The following is a 20,258-nucleotide window of genomic DNA, read 5'->3' as shown; positions in this document are numbered from 1 at the left end:
AGGTCTGCAACCCAAAACTGTGTGTGTGTGTGTGTGTGTGTGTGTGGTAAAAGGCAAAAGACTAAGAAAGGGGGGGAAACGATTTAGCAAAAGTTGCTCAACCAAAAAGTAGCTCAGAATGGCCCCAAAATGATCGTCGTAGAGCCTACCGAAAAACAACTGTGAAAACTTCAAAGCAAAACCATAAAATAATACAAGCATGAAGAAGCATAAAAGAAAATAAAAGAAAAACGTAAAGTAAAAGACCAGCAACAACAAACATAAAAATAATACAAAACACCACAACAAAAACAGAAAGAACAAAAACAAAAAAAAATAAAAACACCAACAAACAAAAGCTGAAAAACGAGAAGCAGAGCAAATGACGAAACATAAAAAACGTCAAAAGTTGCGCGAATAAATATAAAAAAAAACGCCAACAACGTACAAAATAAAATAAAATACAAAAAATGTGGCCGTGTCTCGCCCCGGGTGGCTGACACCCCGTGCCCACGTCAAATGCTTGCCACGCCTTGACGCCCCGTCGTCGTCGTTGTTGTTGTTGTTGATGTAGTTGTTGCTGTTGCTGCTGTGCGTCGTGTGTGCAGCAATTTCGAACGCATCAACACCGACAATAGCAGCAGCACCAGCAGCAACAACAACAACAACAACGAGAACATTTCAAAGTGTCGCACAACGTGTAGTGTCCTGTGTGCGCCAGTGTGTGTGTGTGTGTGTGTGTGTGTGGGGGGCATTCGTCAGAGGCGCCGACGTCGCGTGTCCTTGCAACTTTCGGTTAAGCCTCCTCAGCACTCACCCACCCAACACACACACTCTCTCTCTCTCTCTCTCTCTCTCACACGCTTTAGTTGCCCAGTTAGCCAGAGGCAAGTGCAGCACGTAAGTTGCAACAATTTTGGGGCACAAGTAGAAGACACATTGTAAAAGCGAGCGCAGCGTTGCCAGATTGCCAACAACAATAGACCCCAAAGAACAACAACAACAACAACAACAAACTACATACAAAAACCAAAAAACAAGAAGCATAAAGCAAGCAAGCAAACTGACGGACGCCAGGTGGCGCTGCTGTTGCGCTGGCATGCACAAAAAGTGAGAGCAAAGCAGAAGCAAAATCAACCGAAACAGTTCGTGCCGCTGGAAATCCTGTCGCTAATTAGGTAAGTCCCTAGCACTCTCATCAGTCCAAGCTCTCCACTTTGTGTTGTGCTCTGTGTGTGTGTATGTGTGTGTGTGTGTGTGCGTGCTCTACACATTATTCCATTTTGGTTTTTAATTATGGCAATTTTCGCCTAGCTGGCCCTCCGCCTTGATCCTTCTGCTTCAACCACTTCGCGACAAAAAACATTGCAAATATTGCGCATACGTCACGTTGTACATTCATAAGGCTGGTCACACACCGACAGAAAAAAACTGTGCCAGCTTTTTAGGTGCTGCCCTGCGGCACATGTGCGAAGTTGACGCCACCACACAAAAAATAAAATAAAAGTATAGCCCACTTTTTGGGGTCGAGTGAAATCAGCGATTTTCTTTCCTTTTTTTAGGTTTTTCTTTTTGGTTTTTTTTCGATTTACATCAAATTTCTTTTACCAGCGTTGTCAGCGGCTAATCAATGATTCAGCTTACTGACGACAGCTGCAAGCGATTTCTCTTCATTTCAAATTGCCATGAAAATTGAATTTCCCCTCAGTTATTGCGGTGGAATCGAAACACACTCACTCCCATACACACACACACACAGATAGAGAGAAACGCACACTCACACATACGTATCTATGAATGGATTTATACAGGTGAAATGTGCAATGAGATTGCAAGTTTCGGCTTGCATATCAATTGGATATTATGCCAGACCTCATTGCATAATGGCTGATACATAAATAATGCTCAATGATTGTCGATTTTCATATTTTCATTTTCGTATTCGTTTTTGCCCCACTATTTAATATATATATTTTGCGTTTAAGCACCTTAAAAACATTTGCATAATTTATGGTCGATTGCCGGTGACAAATTGATGGTCAATTTGATCCTGGCAAATGCGTAACGAGTTCTTAAATTGAAAAGGTTTCACTTATTTATGGGCAGGAAATAATATTTACAAACGATAAATAAATAAAACGAAATAACTGCAAATTAATGTAAATAAATGAAAATGGAGGAAAAAAACATGTATTTAAAAGAATAAAATACAAATTTAATTTAGAAACAGTTTAGTGATTCGTTTACATTTCAATTTGTTTGCAAATAGTTCAGTTTAGTGTTTGTATTACACAATGTTTAAACAATTTTGCGCTTTTAAATTCCATGACAAAAATGGTATTCAGATATGTGTATGTTATTTATTCGATATTATTTATTCATTTATTTCATGCTCGCAACAAGAACAGGTATCTTGTTCAACATGCGACGTATGCGTAATATTCACAGCCACAGCGAAAGCAACAGAGCATAAAAATATGCAATTCCCTTTGAGCAAGTGCTTCAGTGTGCATTTGTGACCTACATACCTGAAGCCAAAATGTTAGTCAATATTAAATTCAAAGCATATGGCCGCAGGACAACTGCAGCGACAACGACAAAGTCCTTACAAAAGCGACTACGACTACAGACCGAGCAGTGTACGAAGGAACAAAGAATTAAATGACCAACGGGCAAATACGGATGCTGTGTGACTCAATGACTGCCGACAGAGAGAAAGAGAGAACTAGAGAGAACGGGAGAGAGAGAGAGAAAGGGAGACGGAGATGAGATACAGATGGAACTGAACCGGGATCAAGTAAACAATTGAATGACCGTCGGCCGTTGGCTGTTGGCTGTTGGCTGTTGGGTCACTTGTCCACAAGGCAATCTGCAGTTGGATTGCACAGTGCAGTCTCAGTCTTTGCCTAAGGGTCCTGAACTAGCGTCGTCGGATGGCGTTCGCTCGTACGCTTTTGTTGTCATAACTGCTGCTGCGCCTAGAAATTGTCCCAACCAGCCCAACCATTTCAGCTGAATTTAACAAAAAATATCCTGTTGCTGGCACAGACCAAAAGCCAACTTGAACGTAGCATATGAGCAGCAAAAGGCAAAACTACAGAGTTGGCGATTCGCTGTGTTTGCTTTGTTCGTCTAAGGATTTTGTGTGTGCGCTATCCGTTTATATTTGGACAGCAGGAAAAGTGCATTTGGTGCGCGAACGGGAGGCGGAAGACGGGTGGTTGTATGCACTCAATTTAGCCATTTCTTGCGAATTCAGCGCTTGCCTGTTTGCTTCTGTTTGCTGCCAGCAAATTCAAGCAATTTAATGCATTTCTCGGAGAGTTTCCGGTTTTTTTGGGCAAAACTTTCCTGCCTGTTGACTAATTATGCTCAGCTGGGAAATGTGGTTCAACACCTGCTGTAAAATGACAGCGAAGTCAACAGTTGGCTGTCGAGAATTTAATCTAATTTTAAACCACTTCTGACACACTGCGTATGATAGCTACATTACGCATACGACCTGTAGTACAGCATACTGCAAACCTCAATCTCAACTTGATTAAATTCCTTTGCTATCAGTTACCAAGCGGCTCAGTGTCAAGTCAATTGCCATTGCGCTTCGCTTATGATTCTTATTAGATTACGCATACGCCACGTTACCCCATCGAATTGTGGCCACCCACATCAAATGTCAGCTGTTCGCATTGTTAGCGCTACTTATGTAAAGCGCACACCAGCGAAGACAGTGCAGACAAAGCCTGCCAAATAGCGGAAAATGTGCGCCAATTTAGTTGTCATTTAATTTGATGGCTCAGACGATTTGGCAGGCAAAGCCAAAGCCAAAGTCAACGAAACCAGAAATACGCTGAGCATGGCAACTCAAAAATATACGAATAAGAAACGAAAGCCACAAACGCAAAAAGAACACAACAAAAAAAAACCAAGTGACCAGCAATAAAATGCAAAGCATGGCAAAGTGCAAAAAGTAAACAGTCAAAGGAAATTGCTGACGAAAACAGAAAATCAAAAAGCGGCAGAGCAAAGATTTCGGAGGAAAAGTTATGGATGAAGAAATGGGAATTTAAAATAATATTAGTTTTCAGATATATGTAAACACACATTTGTTATTGAATTTTTAACAACTACTTCAGCACTTTTGCTTGCGTGTCTCCTTGAAATTTACTGCTTCTATATTTGACAATGAAGTTCCAAAGCGAAGGCTAGCTAAAAAAGAAAGAAAACAGAGAGAGAGAGAGAGAGAGAGATAATGAAAATAAAAGTGAGCTGGACACTCATTCATACGCTGATGTTCGCAAATAATGCAGACCATTACATTAATGACTGCGGCAAAAGGTTCACAAAAAAATAAAAGAAAATAAAAATAAGAGAGAACAGTTCTCCGAGCTCTGAGAGCTGTGGATATAAAAATCGAAACCTTATGAGGTCATTTTAATTATTTATGTGTGTGTAGATGTGTGTGTGGCCAGCCCAAAAGCATGCTACACTTTTTTGTATATTCTCGTTTGGGCTTTGTGAGTCAAGGTTAAACGAAGACATTGCCTTCTTAGGAGCTAGATTCCCACAATTTTTGTGATTTCATTTGGCAGTTTGTTTGCGAAACGCTTTAAGCAGCTTACAAAATAACGTCGTCACATTTCATAAGTTTCATTTCACTCGCTCGCCACTCGCTAGCTGGCTTGACCCAGTTACAGATTCGGATTTAAAAGTATCTGCAAGATGCGCGCACATGCTTGATAAATAGAATGTTATTTAGAGCTGTTGGTCAGTCAGCTTCACTTCACTTGGCTTGCCTTGCCTTGGCTTCACTTCATTCATTCATTCATTCAGCACTCAGTGGGTGATTTTTGGCGCTGAGTTACTGAGTTACTGAGTTTATTCCATTGATGGCCTTGGCAAAAAGAGCGTGGTTTGATTGCGCCGCATTTGGCTAGCTTTTCATGGTTATTAGTCGAGGCAGAACGAGTGATATGGATGGAGGACTAGCTCTGCCCACACACAAAATAAAAATCAAATAAAATTGCTGGAGACTAGACTGCTGGACTAGCAAATGCCTTGCACTCACCACAATGTAGTCAACAAACAGTTTTCGCCAATCGCAATAGTCAGTGAGTGAAATTGACACACTGCTAACTGACGTCATAAATAGAAAATGTTGTCCTTGTTTTGGTTTATCCGCTGAATGAATCAGATAAACATGTGACTCACACACATAAATTATTTCTTCTTAAATTGTGTTATTTCTAGAATGCTGTCACTTACTTCAAAACATAATTGTATTCAAAGTAATTCACAATGTAAAATTCTTCACTCAAACTAAGAACAAGTCAAGTGCGTGTCTTGAAATTTTAATATCGATTTGGAGCCAAAATCTTATCGCGGTTGTTTGCCTAGCCAAAAAGCAGCCAATAAAAATGAAAATAACTGGCTTGGCATCGACTGCCCACAACATTATAATAAAACTGACAGCAAATTGGAGCTTATAAACTTGTTGGCAAGCTCATTCAAATTGGGCTAAATTGCACTAAAAAATAAGCTCGCTTTTAATGATTTTATTCCGCAATTGAAAATGGCCGTTATACCCAATTTGCATTACAAAAGCACACTGAGTTTGGGGTTTGCAGTTTTGCACAAATAAAGTTCAAACATAAAATTAATTCAATCTAAAAAAATGTATATTTCTATTTAAAATATCAGAAACATGAATAAATTTGAAATTTTTTCTCCATTTGAATTATTATTATTATATGAATTTCGTTTAGCAACTTTAATTAAAAAAAAACAATTTGAAATTTATTCCGTTTAGCCCACTCATAAATTTCTACTTCGCCCCAACTATCTGCTATGATTTATAGCTGCGCTTTAAAAAGAAAAAAAATATGAATACTAAAAACATTGTGCGACTATTCGTCATATGTGTCACTGTGCCACAGCCCCCCAGCCTGAAACTGTTTCAATATGCAGAACTTTATTGCACTGCGAGAGAACAGCAACAACAATGGCAACGAAAAAATATCTTGGTACTATTTTAGGATGCCTCACGAATTGACTGTGACATTGGCCAATTTGTTGACGTTGTTGGCCCAGTACACGGCAACAACAACAAGAACACCAACAACAGCAACAATGCTGTGTACAATTTCTGCGTGCTAAACACATAAAGAATACCAACAAAAATTCCTAGACAATGGCAATATCTTCAAGGCTAGAAGACGAGACGCAACGACGGCAAAAATCGTCGTCTATGTTTGAATCTGATTATTGCCTCAAAATGTAAATGCAAATTTATTTGTATGCGACATTTCTTTTCTTACTGATTTCACCTCGAACTTCGTCTTTGGCGTCTCTTTGATTAGCATGGCAATCTAACAATGCAATTGCCACTAAACAAAAATAGTCTACAAATATGGCAGTCAACTGAAGCTGCGCTGTTGATGCAACATTTCCACATAAAATAAATAACAAATTAATCGCATTAAATTGAGATTATTCAGTTGTCAAAATACCTTAATAATTTGATAATTTCAAATAAAAATACTTAACCAAAGTTTAAAATTTTAAATAGAGAATAACATAGTTAGAGTATTCAGCGTAAAAGACTTGTTTCTTAAGCGTCACTGTAAAAGAAAAAGGCAACACCAGAACACAAAGTTTTTTAAGCTCTTGCTCTCTTCCTCGTTTATATAATTTATGTAACGACATTTTTTGAATTCATTATAAAAATAAAATCGAAGTTTGTATTTTAAAATATAGTGTAGCCTTCTCCTATCAACACTAATAAACATCGTATCAACTCTTTAAACATTATTGCTAGTCTGAAAATCAAAAACAAATATAATAAAATAATGCAGTTTAACCAGTAATGCGATCAATGCCAATATAAAGCTTAAAATTCTTTAATGCTAGCCATTTTGGCTAGTGGCAAATCGGTCTTATTTCGATAGGAGTGTTTTCAAATAAAGACATATCTCAGTGGTGACTTTTGTTTTTGTGCCATTTCAGTTCAGAGCAGTTGTTGTATGTGCAGCTCGTTTGGCGAATTTTTCGTTGCTAATGAAGCTGAATTTATTGCCAAAACATTATGAACATAAACACAGTTTGCACATACTCATTTTATGGCCAGCAATAACAACAAAAAAAGAGCAGCAAACAACCATGGCGAGGATGACGATGACGATGCTAGCCAAAATGAGACTAATGTATGCAAATGTATCCAGTAGAATAGACAAAGACAGACAGACAAATGCGAAATATAGATAGACAGAGAGAGAGATAGACAGCGAGAGTCTGATAGGGGGCGGTAATGTATGTTCTCTTGCAGATGCCAAAAAAAAAGTTTGTTATATTTTGTTCAAGTGGGTGTAAAAATGAATAAGTGTGAGTGTTGGCTTGAGAGCATGTGCTCTAGCCACTTGAAATTGCCTCTCCCTCGGCTTTTACTCCCTTTACATCACTCACTCGCCCGCTTTCTTTATCTTTCTCTCTTGGTCCCAGCTCTATTTTACCTTCTCGCACATTGCAGCTAGCAAAGGATTTGGTCTGGCAGTCAGGACATTCCAGCCAGCTTGCATTAAAATGACTTTTAGATAAAGTGTGAAAATTGCTTTTGAATACATTTTTGATGGATTTTCTTGTTGTTGTTTGTCCTGCCTCTAGACGCTGTTTTAGCGTTTGCCTCTGCATAAAATTGAGACATATTTCGGCATTTTCAAGTCGTTAAACCGACGGTCTTAATGCGAATTTTGGCATACTTCAGCATCACACGGCGTATACGCAATATGCGGCCGCCACCACAAAATGCCTAAGCAAACGCTTTTAAAATGGATTTACTCGTAACGTTGTAAAGTGGCCACGTCTACGCGTGTCTTCCTTTTGCTGAGATTAGAAAATTTAAGCAAGCAAATTGCTGGCATTATGAGGTAAGCTTTTGTCTGGAAATCAAAACAATAAACACACAAGCCAAATAGATTAAAGGTGAAACCTTTTGTGGAAAATTTACATGTCTATTTAAAGACAGAGAATGATTACAATGTCTTGAATGCGACAAATGTTGAAGGGTCTAGTTTGTAGTCAATGATAAATGATATAACATAATATTTTAAAAGCATAATCCAAAGTTCTCAGCTCTAAATATGATGTTAAACACCTGTTTGCCAACTCAAACCGATTGAGTTGAAGTTATATTCATGATATTTATTCAATGTGGTAATTTAATAGAGACAGAATAATTTCTTGAATGCGACAAATATTTATACATATGTACAATATACTAAAGTTCTTATATATATCACAATTATGTAAAAATATGAATTATAAAAGTTCTCTGCTAAATCAAAACAACTTAAATTGACTTAATTCAACTATATATTATAATAATGCGTCTTATTCGTCTTATTGTTGATTTAAAATAAAATAAAAAATAAAAATAAAAGATGGTGTACACTAAAATTCTTCAATAAAGCCTCTCTCTTGTTCTCAACTTCTTGGCAAATTAGTTCAACTAAAAATAAATAAAATAAAATATTAAAATTATATGTTTTATGCCATTTATTATTAATTATATATTTTATACTTAATCAAATCTTGCTAAAACCTAATGGATTTTATCAAGCAATAATTAATGGCACACATTATTTGGCAATTATATATTCTATTGAAAATATATTCACTCTACTTTCGCAAGAGCCATTTACTTGACCTTACTTTCTGTATCCGCTGTTAAAATAATCAATTATGATTAGCCAGCTAATGATAAGCCGCTCCCAAGCTACATTCACATTTCGTTTGTTGCCGATATTTGCGCTTTTTTCGGAATCCATTCGTCTTGCTCAACGCATAAGAAATTAACCTCAATACAAGTTTAACCTAATTTTGTGCTCCCCATGAGGTTGAGGTAGGTGAAGTTGAGGTAGAGGTGGAAGGTAAGGTAAGGTTTTCCCTAATAGATTCCGCTCTAAATGGCTGGCAGGCACGTGTAAACTCGACATCATTAATGAGGCACAAAATCTTGCAAAACTGAATCGCAGCGCAGGAATAACGAAATGCGACTTGCGGGCATAATATGCGTAACAAAGGAAGGACGCCAAAACAAATGGCGAAAAAACAGCAAAGTTTTCCCCAATTGTTATTGTTGCTCTTTCTCTTTGCTGTTGTTCTGTTGGAGTTGAGTTGAGTTGCGTTAAGAAACTGTACTGGGGTTATGTAACATAATTGACGACATTATTGCCCAATGGGGGCCTCAGCGACAAAACTAAGCGTCGCTAAAGAAAATGCTAATGAAAAACTGGCCGCAACTCCACAACAAAGGCAAAACAACAACGATAACAACAACAGCCACGACTCTAATAACAATGGCGGCCATGGCTGACTCATGACGCCATATTAGCTAGCGGAAATGCCAGGACATCCGGAGCGCTAGCCAAATCCGTTCGACTGGCCAAAAAAAATACATCCAAACTCTCGCTAATACACACTCACAGACATGCAACATCTGAAGAAGAAGCAGCAGTAGATCAACCAGCAGGTTGAAGTTCTTGGCCCGATGGTCTCGGTCTTGGTCTTGGTCTTGAGCTTAGTCTAGAGCCGAGTGCAGTTGAATAATGGCCGTCGTCACTGCAGTCAAGTGAGGCGTATTCCTCGGCTAGCTCAGCTCACAGGCAATCAGTGTCAGTGCCAGGGGCAGGACATAAAAACCAAACTTTATTTGCAGGTACGAAAAAACATAAACAGATACATACGGCGCACAGTGGAGCAGGGCTGCCATAAAAGCGGCATTTATTTCAAATTGCAAATAACAAAGGTAAAAGCAATCATGAGATTTTCGACCAACTGTTTCTATTATAGAAAATAAATTGTATGATCAATTTAAAAACGTATTCTTAATGCTAACAAAGCATTTGAAAATTACTTTATAATTAAAAAACATTTTCCCAGACAAATCTTTAGATTGCAAAATTTTAAAAAATTTAAATATAAAAAAAAAATATATAAAATTATTGAAGATGGTCAAATAAGAAAGGCAAATTATAATAATAAATAATATATAGCAACAACTATATTTTTCTTTAAAGAAAACTTATTACTGATAATTCAATATTAAAATTCTTCATCAAAATCTTTTTAAGGTTATTTTTACCTTGAAACTATAAACTTTTTTTAATAATTCAGATCACAGTTGTATTAAATATTACGAAAAATAAAATAAAATAATAAAATATTCCAAACAAATTTTTAATAAAAATTCTGAATATTAAAAAATTGTAATAGAAATTTTACATATTTTATTATGTGATACTCTGCCACTGTGGATATGCTAAGGGAGAAGTGAAGTGCAGGCAGACGACGAGCTGGCCGAGTTAGGTTGTTGGTATTGAAGGTTCTATAGATTGCTGCCGCTTGCATTTAGTTCATGGTGCGGTTCACTGAAGCGTTAGGTCAAACAGAAATTGATTTCTTCTGTTTGGATTTTGCTGCATATATTTATCCAATTTTGCCAAGGGCCGACGAGTTCTCTGACTCGAAAAAGCGAGGGAGAGAGAGATAGAAATTCGTTACCATTACCTTTACATAAGTACAGAAACAGGTACGCGCCAGCGAAGGGGAGCTGCTGCTCTTTAGATTGATAGTGAGTTCAAATCATATGCGACTATATGCCATGTATTTGATATGTTGATATATCACAGCACTTTTGACGGCTTGTCACTTACAGAGCTGGAATGATTCTAATCGACATGGAAAAGGCAGTGCATGTGTGATTTGGCAAATAAAGAGATAACCAATTTTACAGAACTTGTAAATTTGAAGCGAATAAAATTAAAATGTCAATTAAGCCAATTAGATGTGTTTGGTATATTTTTAATGTAGTGGTCTATCTACCAAATATAATATAATTTTCGGTAGATAATATGGTATATTTTGTATTCAATGTACATTTTGAGCAGACATAATAGTATATTGATATACAATATAGTTTTTTTTTTTTTTTATATATATTACAGTATATTTTGAATACAATGGTATATCGATATACCAAACATAGCTTTTAGTATACTTTAGTTTTTTTTTTTTAAATATATTCATTTGTGGTGCAACCTTTTTTACTGGCTTGTGATTCTAGCTAATTAATATTTTCTTGATACAAATTGTAATATATTGAGTAAAGTTTGTGTAATTGCTTGATATTTGCATAAAATCTTGCTTAAAGTTAAGCGGAAGACGCCCTTAAGTTGTTTGACGTCTGCCTCAGTTTTGCACTTCTAATTATAATCTACAGCAAACTTACGTGCGAACAATAGCAAGCACACAAATCATTTGGAGGAAGACAGCAAGTACTCCTCCAAGTGTTAGCCGTAATAACTTTAATTAATGTTGCTCCAGCCCGCAACTACAGCAACAACAACAGCAACCAGAGTGGAGCACCCTCTTCTGCCGCAGCGGCTCAAAGTCTTGCTTCAACACTCCAGATGCGATAGGGAAACTCGTGCCGCCGCGACCCCAAACGAGGGCAACGGCAAAAAATGCAAAACCAAAAACAAAAAGTGAGAATAAAAAATAAAAGAGGAGAAGAGCAGGAAGAACTTTCTCACATTTCGCGCACTCGCTCATCGTAAATTATGCAAAACTTTCACCCTGGCCATTCCAGTAAAAAGTCAGACATATTTGATGCAGCGACACCGACAGCGACAGCAAACATCACATGTCAGAAGTTAAATGAGCTGATGTTACCAACTACTACCAACGAACTACCAAACTACCATCCTATGCAACCTTATGAGGTGTCCTCCAAGGTTCAAAGGCTGGCTGACAAAACTAAAAGAAAAAAAAGCTCTGTAAAAATATGTAAAAATAACAGGAGCAAATTTGTTCAGAGTGCACAAAGAAAAAAGGAAAAGAATATGCTTTTAAGTGAGAATCGGGGGCATGGTTTATCATTTTATGGCCAATTTGACAGGCGACACATTGACAAAGTGAAGGGGTCGCGACATTTATTGAAATATTGCATCACATATAATACAAATACGAGCAGCAACAGCAGCAGGAGAACCAGAAGCGTAAGATATCCGAGGGGAAAATCTTTGAAGATTGGCGATGGGAAAAGCAACAGTCGCAGAACTCATTGCACATGCAAATCACAGACAGCTGCTGTTGGCGTGATGGGTGGGAGAGGGAATAGAAGAGCAGGGGTCAGGTGACCTGTCGCGTGCAGAATATCTGCTTCAGGATAAAAAAGAATCAACAGGAAAAATATGGAAATTCACGCGTTGCTTTCAATATAACAAATTTGGTTTTTTCTTTTTCTTTTTTTTTGCTGACACCCTTTAGAAGAAACACGCAGATTCATCTACATGCATAATACACAAGCACAAATGTGTGAGTGTTAACGTCGGTGTGTGTATGTGTGTGTTTGTGTGTTTGTGCATATGTATTAGATTATTCAGCAGTTTTTTTTTTGTTGCTTTTTTGCCAAAGCAAGCAACTCAAATATGCTCTCTGTGTGGCGCTCACAGGACACCTGCTGTGCAACAATTTCAGCATTTTCAGCTGCAAACATACGTTGTTGAGCTTCAGATAAATTATATGATAATAAGTTAGTGCATGCACATAGGATGTTAGCTTAGGGCAGGAAGAAAGAAAGAATGTTTTTCGCCGGAAACTCATGTAAAATACATGTTTGCACTTTAAAGTTAAACTAGCTCAAGTCAACAATAGTTATCCAACAATAAATTTCAAAGAACAGACTTAAACACATTTTATTTCCAAGAAATGAGTTAACAATCAAAACAAATTAAAATGTTTAACTTTTATTCATTGTTGTTTATATTCCAAACCTTTTACTATGATATTTAATTCTTTTTTCTTCTTAATTAATTTTTTGCTACATTCATATGCAATTCATAATTGCACTTTAAAGATAAACTATATCAAGTCAACAATGTTCACCAAGTAACAAATTTCATAGAAAAGTATTTCAACATGTATTGCTTTATGATTTAACAAGCTAAATAAATGAAATTTCTATTAAAAGATATTAATATTTATTATTACTGCCAGACATTCTTTTTATAATCCTGTAAATTGCTGAAAGAAAAATGCATTTTTAAAGATCAACTACCTCAAGTGAAAACATGTTATTCAAAAAATTGAATAGAACATATTTTAACATATAATATTTTGATTGCTATTGTCTTTGTATTCCAATGTGTTGATTAATATTTATTGTTATTTTCAGTCTCTACAGAATCTTGTTTACTGTGATGATTAAATTAATTCCATTAGCCTTATTGTAATTAATCTCCTGCTGAATTGTTGTCTTGCATCTGTAATCTATCACCATTACTATTTCATCTCGATGTAAGAAATCGATATAGAATTTGTACAACGCAGATTCTCGACATATCGATGCGTTTCTGTCGTTTTTAATTTAACACAATTACTTTTAATTATGGTACATATTATGTAATGTGAAAACGTGTGTTTAAATGACGTACACATTGTATTTTAATTGTTTTAATGGCAAATACAACATTTTCATAGTAATGAACCGTTTGACTTTATTACCAACTTGACCGACCTCCTCCCACGCTTCATTTCGCGCTCATTGCGTGTGTTTTAATTTAAATTCAATCAGCCCAGCGACAGTTACAGATTACTCAACCACCCAATCACTCGCTGGGCTTGGCCACTGATAATGGCAAACAGTAACACAGATATCATATTTTATGGTAAAATGTATTAAATGAAATTGACTGCGGAGTCGACTTGTTGTATGTTACACATTTCATTTATATGGTGGACTTTGCGACCTTTATTTTATACATTGAGATTATTTTTTAAATAAAAACCACGACATTCTATTGGTCACAGGAAATTATTTAAGTAGTCTTTGGGGGGTCCAAGAATTTTTGTGCAGCTCACACAAATTCCGTAAAATAACGTGCGTGCAAATAGTCAACTTAATTAGTTTTATGCACACCAAAAAAGCAAAAGAAAAATGCGCCACATACGACAACCGAACAGGAGCGCAAAAATAAAAACACAAAAATATAGAGTAGAAAAGTTTGTACATTTTCGTGCAAGGACATGCGTGACGTTGCCATCGTCGTTGTCGTTGTCGTTTGTCGTTTCGAGTCGCATTCACACTTGAAACTCCAATTTTGGCCAGTGTCGAGTGAAAAATAAAAAGCAACTGAGATTGCTGAAATTTAACACTAACGAATGCGAAAAGCAATAAGAAGCACAAAGGACATGCTATGATTAGCATTTTAATGCGCTTTGACCCGTTGCCGTCCTTGTTGCCAAAAAGAAAAATACGTTTCTACAATGTTTATTATTCATAAAATGTGATCAAAAGGCTATAATTAGTGGACTAAAAATTGAAATTTCCACTGCAGTCAATTTGCAATAAAATAAAACGTAACGTGGCGCATACGTAATCTCTCCTTTTCCTTTTTCTCCTCACTGTGGCCCCTTTCAGTGGCCTCTGCTCTGCTCTGCTCCGCACGTGTCATCCTAACGATTAGCTTTGCGTGTGCTCGGATTAACTTTAATTGTCAAATGACGCACCACATTGACCAGAGAGGAAAACCGAGAGAGAGTGAGTGAGAGTAAAACGGAAAGAAAGTAAGAGCAAATGGTGTAAAGTATGTGGAAAGTGGGTCATATGTTGGCCATATGGAGCTCGATCACGATATGCTTGGTCACGCCAACAGCTAGCGATCCGGTTACAACAGTTATTTTAGATCACGACAAAATCTGTGGGAATATATCTACAGGCTGATCCCTAGGTAGGAAATAAGTTATTCTTCAAATAAATTATAATTTTACTTGATACTACTATTCATTTGCATACAAATATCTGAAGAAATTTAATGAAGTTTGTCCACACTTTTTATAAGAAAAGATATACAAAAGTGGGACCAGGTTATACATAACATGTTGGCAAGATATGTTCACTGTTATCTGGTAACCTAAGTCATCTATAATATATGTTATTCATTTACTTATCGTTTAATAATCCTTCCACAAAAAGTTTACTAACATTAAATATAAAAATTAAATGGAGTTTAGTCATACTTTTTATAGGAAAAGTAATAAAAAGTGTAACTAAATATAAAAAGAGTCGCCATGTTATTATATTGCAACCTCAATTATCTGTGATATATTTATTTATTAATTTATTTAATAATGCTACCACAACAAGGTGCTAAAATTAAATAATTATATTATTATGGTAACTTATTATTCTGGTCAAATTACCATAGTAATCTTTTTCAGTCTAAATGTACAATTACCCACTAAAACTTGATTTAAAATAATTTACATAATAATGTGTTAAATGAGTTAGAAAATTACATTACTTACGCTACCTCCTAACTGCTAATTTGACATAGATATTGATCCAGTAATTGCCAGTATGGACTAACCCCTTAATTCCACCACAAAGCATGTCAACAAATACATGTACAGGACAGTTAAGCCAACTCCCCTGACAGCTTTGAGTCAATTAAAAGTCGGTCGCAATGACCATGTTCAAACCATCGTTAACAAAAATGCACGAAAAATGGATTTAAATTGGCGAAAAATAGCAAAACTCCGTACACAATTAGTTGCACAATTTCAATTTCAATACAAATCAAATCCAGAACACACATCGGGGAAGTTCACTTTGTTGTTTTAAAAATAACCTCAACTCATGCCAGCCAAAATCGATAAGAGCTAAAACCAATATAGTATATATACATATACACCACCACACATACATATGCTATACTATATACGGACTAACTAAAATGCCAGTTGGCCGCGATCTCATCAGGTATATGGATGAAGGCTAGGCTTCCCTAGGCCACAGTTATTTGTATTGCTTGATTAAACCATGTCCGTTAGCGATATCCCTTTCCTCCCACACTCACGCACACACACGTAGTTATATGTATGTCAGTTTATACCATATATATATTTGTCGGACTGTGTGTATATTTGTGTATATATTGTGTATATTTTCTCGCGCGCATTTCCGGCTCCCGGCGCTCTCATAAACACCCAGACAGCGCCATCAATATTTCAGTGTGGCGCAACTTTTGCACTTATCACCCACATAAAACCGGAATATTGTTTAACAATTTAACGAACTTAATTAGGTTTTAGCCAAATTCATTCTCATATTTATAAACCATTGCATAAACTGCTTTTATCAAATTTTCGCTGTTTATTATTCCAAAAGAATTGCCAAAAGCGACTATCGAAATTTAATTATTGGCCACAACCATAAAAATTACAAAAATAATCAATTTGAGCTCAAATGATTTTGTATTCTGTGTACTCAATCATTTTGCTTTTGAAAAGTTGAGTATAGAAATGAAATGTAAAATTCAACATTTCAAACAATTTGCGACATTTTATAAATATTTTGTATTAGCCTGAGAAATGTTTATTGATATTAATAAATTTTCATTATTTTATTTTGCCTTTGAAATAAAAATTGAAATTGTATAATTTTTAGAAATCTACGATAATTTATTAGTTCTCTATTTTAATTTTTCACGTTGTAAAAATTTGTGATATTTTATTAGTACTTCTATCAAATATTTTATATTTAACATACATAGACATAGATATATTTTATGTTGTTCTAAATGAATTATTTATTTCTAAATGAACTAACATAATTATTTAGTTACTAAATCCCAGAGTTTTTATATCAAAGTAAATCAGCAGAGGTCAACAATTAAAATAAATTATAATTTCTTGGGATTATGCAATTAAAACTCATCTTTGAAGTCAAGTCCAGTCATAACCTTAATTTGAAGAGCTGTTGAAAAGCGTGGCATGCATAATTTATATGAATTGTGCGAAGCTCTCTGCAAGCTATTTGTCTGTGCAATTTGCTTTATTAAATGCACTACAGCTGCAGATTGTAACAAATGCGAGTAAATTGAATGGAAAAGGCAAAACGAATGTCGGCCTGCTGCATTTGACATTAATTGTAATTGCATACTCGCAGTAGAATACTATATGTACGCTTTATGGCCTTTTATATGGTACATTTAGTAGCGGGCGGCTGACTAATTATATAATCGATATGTGGTCATAAATATTGCAAAAGACCCAAACGCGATTCGAAAGTGTGGAGTCAAAGTAAAAGTCAGATTTAGAACAGAACAGAACAGAACAAAAGTTCTAGTTCCCACAATGCTAAACAGTGTAGGCCGAAGGACTTACAGGACAATAACTATCATACAAAGTAATTTGTATACTAGTCATTTGCTATTTTTCTCCCACTTCCCTCACACTGCAATAAACTGTTAACAAATGAGCTTAGCTATCAGCTTAGCTTCGGCTCGTATCTCAGATTTCTGCCTGCTTTAGAGAAATTCTCACGCAAACAAAGGCGACCTTTGAAGGGCTTTCCAGTTCCACTGCCAGTGCCAACGTCAGTGCGTTCATTCGCTGTGTCTCCAGGACGACTACACCTCGGATTCGAAGCGATCCGACTCGAAACTGGCACTAAAAATGTGTGCGTGCCATGGGTTTTATCGATTCGCATATCTAAATTTAGTTGGGCGACATATAATATCAGGCCCAGGCCGAAGCTAAAGTATGGCTAAGGATTAGGACGGGTAAAAGGCAACGGCAAGGCATACGCGTCTATTTACATATGTGCAGGTCACATGGGGCACCAGGACACGCATTGTGCCAGCCAGCCTGCCTTCTGCCTTCTGCCTGTCTCAATCCACTATTCCGACCTCTTCCCACTAATAAATATTGCATTGTGATACACAAAATGCCCATCGGTGGCTCGCAAGTTGAACGTATAATTAAAGTTTTCTGCTGTGTCGTTGGGCTGTGGACTGGCGGCTACAATTAGAACCCTGAACAAGGTGAAACGACCGCACAATGGCTAGCAACTAGGCTAACCCTTGGAACCTTGAACCACCATAACTAGGGGAAAAAAAAGACGAAACACAAAAAATTAATAGAGTAGTGGGTGCAAGAGTAGTAGTTACTCAGTCAGTCAGAGCTCTGGTCGCTTGGTCGCTTGGTCACCTGGATTGGCCCCCAAGTCGCCAGGAGGCAGCTCCTCTCATGATAAATGAGCTACGCCAACTCATGTGGCAAATGTGACATGTGCTCCGAGCATTTTTTGTGTGTGTGCTGATTGTTGTTCGTGTACTCCTTGTGTATGTGTGTATGTATGTGTATACCCAGGAGAGATAAGCGCTAAAATTACCATATTACCCAACCAACAAACTCCGTACTCCTTCTCCCCCTTTCACTCTCTCTCTCTACTCTTTCATCACCAACTGTCTCACATCTCACGTCCAGCTTTGACCCATTGAAGCGCATAAACCAAATCGCCAAAGGGAAACACTGTACGCTGATGAAGAGAAAGCAATAGGGAGAGAGAAAGGAGCGAGGAAACGGTGTAATGGGTCAGTTTAGTGTGCTGGCAGCAGAAAATGATGGTTAATTTTGGGCCACATTGCGGAAGTTATTAACTCGTTTGATTGAACTTTGAGGAAGCATTTTCCCGAGGTCTCCGCAGTGTTAAAGTGATTTGTGGATTATATCTCGACCCTGAGGTGTTATATCTCTGTGTGTGGTGCTAATATAAATCAAGCTATAGATATATATTAAGCAAGGTTTTTTGGCACGCAAAGCAGACTAAAGCGCTTCTTAATTGACAGCATATATTTCCAGGGTTGAACGCCAATATTACGCATACGCAGAGTGAGCAAAAATTGCCTAGCAAATTCATTTGCATTTACAGCATATTTATTATGTAATAATACAATAAGCATAAATATACATAAATATGTACGAAATCAATCACGTATTGTAAACAAATTTATTCTTTTTTTTTTGCTCATTTACAACTAATTTCGTTTAATTTAAAACTCATTCAACACTTTTGCTCTCATTTATTCAAATAAGCCAACAGTTTGTCAATTGCCAATTAAACAGATTATCACTTAAACAAAGCAATTTGTAATCTATAAATAGTTAATCATAAAAGTTGCAAAACAAAGACATTATTATGAATCTGATTAGATGACTTTGCTTTGTCTTTTGTCGGGGCCCAAAAAGCCTTTCCAAAGCCCCCATGACAGATATTCAACAGCTCATTAAGAAGCCAGACACATACGCATAACAAAGCTGACAAACACAGTCCCATACATAGACAGACAGGCAGGAGACTGCCTGTTGCTATGGCCATATGATCCAGCATTGTCGTCAGCCTTTTTGTGTTAAGTGATTTGCTGGCAACGAAAGCCAACGGCAGAGACAGAAGGTACATGTTAGGGAATTCCATTCCCAGGGCCATCATCGCAGCTGCCTTCTCAGCCTCGCAGCAATCTTTGTCTAAGAGTTGACGCCTCACGTGATGCCCCAAGTGGCGTCTGTGTAAGACTGTGTGTGTGTGTGTGTGTGTGTGTGTCTGCGTTCTCGTATTCACCAAGGGATTAATAGGGTTGTCGACAATTTTCGAGTGGCCACAGCCAAAAAAATGCTGGTAGACAATGCTCATTAGAGTATGGCTGGCTTTTTGGAGCTAGAGTATGGAATAATTTCATTACCTAAATTGGTTTTTTTAGGCTTATCTTATGCTGGCTAAAGTGCAAACCCTTATTGCTTTAATTTAGAAAATTATTTCAATTTCAACATTTTATTTACTTTTGCTAATTGTTTTTAATTGAGGTGCTCAGTAGTATTTATTTTTCAGATGCTTTTATTTTCTCTCGCATCTCGGTATTAATGCTGTATTTTATTAAAGAAAACTTCAAGAATTATTCCCTTTCGTAACTATAGTTTAAGTCGTAACTCTTTTGGCTCATGCTGCTTATTTATTTAAACTTCTGAACCGATCTCTAGCGTTTTCTGCTGCTTTATCCAATTGACATGCAAATTTTCTGGCACAAAAGCTCAACGGCCCCAAACACACACACACACACTTACACACACTTAGACACACTTGCACACGCAAACCACGAAATTTGAAAGCGCGCACTTGAAATGCATAGAAAAACGGACGAAGCTTTGATAAAGTTTCGTTAGCTTCCCCTCTTCAGACCAACAAAAAAAAAACGAAGCAACCACAAAAATGCAAAGCACTAACAAGCTCTTGCACACGTGTATATAATGCGAGTTTGTATGTGTGTGTATTGAAATGTATAAGTGTGTGTGTGTGTGTTTGGCAAAGTCTTAGAAAACTTTTGTGTGTTTAATTTCCGGTTGCTTTAATACACATTCACTCAGGCATGCAGCTCTGGCGAGCTCCT

At 36.8% G+C, this 20,258-nt stretch overlaps 1 protein-coding gene across 1 annotated transcript in view; it reads left to right on the top strand.

Moving 5' to 3' along the window:
- LOC133846420 (uncharacterized) overlaps positions 1 to 20,258 on the top strand; it is a 61,863-nt gene that overhangs the window by 8,464 nt on the left and 33,141 nt on the right. The window contains 1 exon segment of the mRNA XM_062281400.1: positions 849 to 1,157. The gene's annotated coding sequence lies outside the window, so the exon portion shown is untranslated.

Source organism: Drosophila sulfurigaster, chromosome 3, assembly GCF_023558435.1.
Source record: "Drosophila sulfurigaster albostrigata strain 15112-1811.04 chromosome 3, ASM2355843v2, whole genome shotgun sequence".
Lineage (NCBI taxonomy): Eukaryota > Metazoa > Arthropoda > Insecta > Diptera > Drosophilidae > Drosophila > Drosophila sulfurigaster.
Note: the sequence above shows the minus strand (reverse complement) of the source record. Positions and strands in the feature narration are given on the sequence as shown.